Source organism: Triticum dicoccoides, chromosome 7A, assembly GCF_002162155.2.
Source record: "Triticum dicoccoides isolate Atlit2015 ecotype Zavitan chromosome 7A, WEW_v2.0, whole genome shotgun sequence".
Taxonomy (NCBI): domain Eukaryota; kingdom Viridiplantae; phylum Streptophyta; class Magnoliopsida; order Poales; family Poaceae; genus Triticum; species Triticum dicoccoides.
In genome coordinates, this window is record NC_041392.1 from 256968380 (window position 1) to 256973672 (window position 5293).

Below are 5293 nucleotides of genomic sequence, written 5' to 3' on the forward strand. Positions count from 1 at the left end.
AAGGGAGAGTGGGGGCGCGAGTAGGGGGAGTGGGGGGTGTCGGTGCCTAGGGTTTCGGCACCAGGGGGTTAAGGGAGTGGGGTGGGCCGGCCGGTTGGCCTTTGCCCAGTTGGGCTGGTGGCCTGCTGGGCCGAAGCCCAGTGATGGGGGGTTTGCTTTTCTTTTTTTATTTCTTTTTTACTTATTTTCTTTAATGTTTTCATTTAAAGTTTCTTTTATTTTAGTTTTATAAAATACCCAGTCAGCACCTAAATTAGTATTACTAATTAGTCCACAGCCACAATTATTTTGGCACACTACTAATTTAGTTTTATTATTATAACTTTATAAAAGGCATCTAATTAATTGTTTTTGGCTGTCATTTCTATTACTTTAGTGCATTTAAATATTTTATTAAAAGATAATTTATCCACCAATATTTACTAAGAATTATTAGACACATTAGGAACAATTTAGTTTTGACTTTTGAAAACTTTAATTGTTTAACTTAAATTCAAATTTTGAATATGAATCGTTTCGAACTAACGTGAGATTATCAACAGTAATCCGAGGTGACATGGCATCATTAATGTGGGGTTACTATAGCCTAATTATCCGGGCGTCACAGCGCCGGGGGCCACAAGTCAGCACTCCCCCTCCGGGATGGGGGCTGGGGGCTGGCACCCTCGCGACGGTCGGGCACGCCGCGTCAGAAGCCCCGGCCTGGGGCCAGCCCGTCCCCAGGTGAAGAGCGCAGGAAGCGCCTCAGCCAATCGCAGTCCACGACCAGGCGAGAAGCCCACGGCAGGCTGGCTATGCCACGAGAAGGCCCGGGAAGGATCGCGAGGTGCGCAGGGCCACGATACGCCTCGGGACGGTTCGCCTCGTCGATCGCCCTCACCAAAAGGGCTCCACTGCTTGGAGCGCTTGAGGATGGTGGAGGGGGCGAAGCCAAGGGGGACGGCTCCTCAGCCGTCTCCGCAAGCTCGGCTGGAAGGGGCCTGTGGAGCAAGGGTCAGTAAGAGCAACAGAAGGATCGGGAACTGGGAAAGGAGAAGGCTTACTCATCAGTGGCGAAGTACTTCCTACGCTTCAGCAGGCGACAAGGGTAATCGTCGCCCAGGGCCTCCCTTCTCTTCCGGAGGGCCTCAAAGTCCACGCGGAAGCAGCCTAAGAGTTGGGCGCAGGGATCAACCTGCGACGAAGATGGAGCGTCAAGGCGATCTGCGTTAGGGGCACCTGCCTGATGTGCGCTGCCAATCGCCTCGCCAAGAGAAGCCGTCGGAGCCTCAGGGGCCTCGGTCGTAGGGGCTGAGGACAGCTGCTTGTCACCCTTAGCCTCAGCGGCACGGGCCCCAATAACTGCTTCCTCATGAGCATCGCCCGACGCTGTCACCCCGCCGGGAGCCCCCTCGGCCTCTGGCGCCTCATGCCTCCCTGCTCCGCCACTTGAGGAAGTGTCGCCTTGGCCGACTGGAAGGGCAGTCACCACCACTGGGTTCTCGCGAGGCCCCTGGAGGCCGGCGGGGCGCGGCCCCCACTCATCGAAGATAGGCATCTGCCTCACAAAATCGCCCCTGCTCTGGCAGAGGTACAACAAGGCCCCTCCCTGCTGGATGCTGCCAGGGTTGGGGACCCTCGTCAGGGTCAAGAGCGCCGTCCTCAGCACTTCAGGCGTCAGGTCCTCTTCCTGGAGCCTCATACGATCATCGCGCCCGCTGAAGGCCTACATCCGGCGGGAGTGGCGTTGGAGAGGAGCAACGCAGCGTAGCAGGAACTCCTTCACCACCTTGGGCGCTGTCACGCCAAGCGACCTCAAGAACGCGAAGCGGTGCCAGACGAAGACGAGCCGGGGGCTCTCAAGCGTCTCCTGGCCCCAGCCCGAATTGGGGACAGCAGGCGAAGTTGGCTCCGACAGCAGGGGGCTGGGCACCCCAGCATCCACATACAGCCACCGCTCGCGGAACCCAGCCGCGGGCGGAGGGAGCTTGCAGTCAATCCCAGAGGCCGCCGTCTCAGATGCGGCAACGTAGCTCACACACTCCCAGCATTGGGTAGGGTTAACAAGGCGCAGCGAGAAGAAGTGGCGCAGCAAGGCAACCGAAGGAAGGATGCCCATCATAGCCTCGCAAACAAAGGCGAAGACCGAAAGGAGAGTGATGGATTCAGGACCCAGATGCATCATGTGGATCTGATAGTGGGAAAGCACGACATTGAAGAAATCAGAAAAGGGAGGAACCAGACCCGCCCACAGGGCGTCGGCAAAATATGGGACCTCGGTGACTATCCTGTCGATGGAGAAGTGGGACGCGGGCCAGGCCGTCGTCCTCCCGCATTCGTTGAAGATGGTGGCCAGAGCCGAGCTGACCTTGCCCAAGCCCTCAGCGGGGGCCGCCAATGGCGGTTGGCAAGGCGGAGACACGGGTTTCTCCCCTCTTCCCTTCTTCGTCGGAGCGATGGTGATGGGAAGGGGGGGGGAAGGTACAAGATTGGGTTGAAAACAGAAACCAGAGTTCGAGCGGAGGAAGGACAGAGGGCACTCGAGCAACAGAAAGGGGAACGGCTGTGTACGACTACGGGTCCGCCTAGCATGGCCCAAAATAAGGAGGGCGTGGGGGAACAGTGCCGCCCACGTCCAATCAACCGCCACGCGGCGCCCAAGGCCGCATGCTGTTAGGGCCCGCAGCGCTTCGCTCTTGGCCTTCCGCCTCCCTACACGGCCAAGTCCGGGCGCGCCTTGGGCCCGGGGGCTACTGTCGGCGTTCTGGGAACAGGGGTCCCCAGACTTGCCTGCCTGCGGCCTGCGGCATGGCTCAAGGGGGGGCCCAGCACGACCCATCTTCATCAACACAGACCCAAGACCCTCGCGAGGGGCCAAGCCTCGCGGGGCGGAAGACACAGAGCTTCCTCAGGCGCGGCCTCATCAGGCTGGCTCACGAGGAGGCGGAGAGATCAAGGCGGGGTACCTCATGAGGTGCCCATGACGCAAGCCATGATGACCAAGGGCGCCAGGCGGGTGCCAGCCCGCGCAGTGTCCTCCTTTCCTCTTTGGTGCAAAGGGGGCAAGCGCAGCCGCGGAGTACCGAGGCATCAGGCAAAGGTTGCCATTTCGGTGCAACGAGACCAGGACCAGGAAGACTGCAAGATGGAGGTCATCGTGGAGCCCAGGACGGCGTCACCACCAGAGCTTTGTGCAGGCGAAGACTACTTTTGTCAGGGTAGCGAGTACTAGCTGCCCGCCATTGTTGGCTCCCTTCCCGCTCGATATTTGGGAAGAGGACCAGGGCCTCTATAAATAGGACCAGCCACCATAAAAGAGAGGGGTTCGAAAGGGTCAAGAGGAGAGGTTCGATCAGAGAGAGAGAGAGAGAGAGAGAGAGAGAGAGAGAGAGAGAAGGGTGGCTGAACTCCTCCCAGCAGTTCATCGCCCCAGCCAAGAACAGACCCTCGCGAGGCTGTTCTTCCTTGTATCATTCATCATGATCAGCCCAAGAGGCAATCCACCACACCACAAACTGGAGTAGGGTATTACACCACAACGGTGGCCCGAACCAGTATAAACCCTGTGTCTCTTGTGTTGTTCTTTCCATAGCTTAGATCTTAGCGAGGCGGAGGGGTGCGGGTAGGTAGGAAGCGAGATCTCCGCGCGCACCCAAGTGTTTGAACCTCAAGGGTCTGCCGGAACCCGAAATTCGACATGTTTCCTCCGTTCTGCGGTACGCCAGGCCTCGTTTCCATCAGCTGTTCCGTCCAATCCCTCCCGATGAACACGACGACGCATTTCGTTCCGACCCAGCCGGTTGGCTCCCCATGAACACGACGATGACGTTGTTTCTCCATTCCGACCCAGCCATGTACGTGAGTCCTGGCTGTACGTACACGCGAGTAGGCATTCGAGACCCCGCCCGTATGTACGTACGTGGCCGTATTTACTTTCTTGCACCTTGGCCACTGTACGTACGTGTACATGCTTCGTGCGCGCCTCTACTACGACACGTGCGTGCCTCTACATCGACCAGTATGTACGTACACGTTCGCGACCAGAATGACAACGCTACATACGCTTCGACCAGGTGGGTTCCGACTGTCAGGCACTTCCTTGCTTGCGAAGATGTAGCTGGTGGGTCCCAGCAGTCAGGGGGCAAATCTTTTTTTGCCCGGACGCACTTCCTTGCGTGCGAAGATGTAGCTGGTGGGTCCCAACAGTCAGGGGGAAACATTATTTTCGCGAAATACAGTGCCCCGTCCGGTGGGTCCCCACTGTCAGGTAAAGGAATATTTATTTTGCATGTAATAAGGAGGCACTTCCTTGCTGCGGCCGTGGACCCAGCTATGAGCCTCTCCACGTACAGTCCACGTCCGATGGAAGCCGTTCCTTGACCATGTTGACCACGCCGAGCCAAGAGCTCCAGGGCGGTGGACGAAGGCGAGGCCTAGGAAGGGGACGATGCGGAGCCAGTGAAGACGCGACAGTGGATGCCCACACATAGAGGAGTATGAGGGTTCACTGGTTCGCTGCAGTGTGAGGCTGCCGTTGCCGTAGAATAACAGGGGGTGTGGGTGAGTAGAGGGATGGCCTGGCCAGCGGTGGGAGTAGTAGGGGGCGGTGAGGCCTCCGCCACATCACAGTCGGCCACGGGAGGCAGGAGCACGAGGCACGACCGACGCTGGTTTGGGCGGCTGGAGCAAGAAGAGCAGAGGTTGAAGAAGCACTACGGCCGTTGGATGGACATCGTACGGTCACTAGAGCTAGAATCATGCATATCGACTAAGTTGACAAAGCCCTCCGTCCCCGTCAACTTAGTAGGCCCACAAGTCATCCTACCACTATACTAGGTCCCAGCTAGCAGGGGGAGTATTCATTTTTTTGTGCGTAATAAGGAGGCACTTCCTTGCGTGCGAAGATATAGCTGGTGGGTCCGAGCTGTCAGCAAGGGTAACGTTTTTTTTCGCGAAATACAGAGGCCCTTTTGGTGGGCCCCAGATGTCAGGTGGAGGAATCATTATTTTGCACATAATAAGGAGGCATTTCCTTGTGTGCAGCTGTGGACCCAGCTGTCAGCCTCTCCACACACAGTCCACTTCAGATGCATGTCGGTCATTGACCATGTTAACCAGGCCGCGCCGAGAGCACCAGGGCAGTGGATGATGGCGAGGCCTAGGAAGGGAACACCACGGAGCCAGGGAAGACTCGACAGTTATTTCCCACACGGAGGGGAGTACGACTGTACGAGGGTTTACTGGTTCGTCTGCCGTCGCCGGAGAATAACAACAGGTGTGGGTGAGTAGAGGGATGGCTAGGCCAGCGATGGGA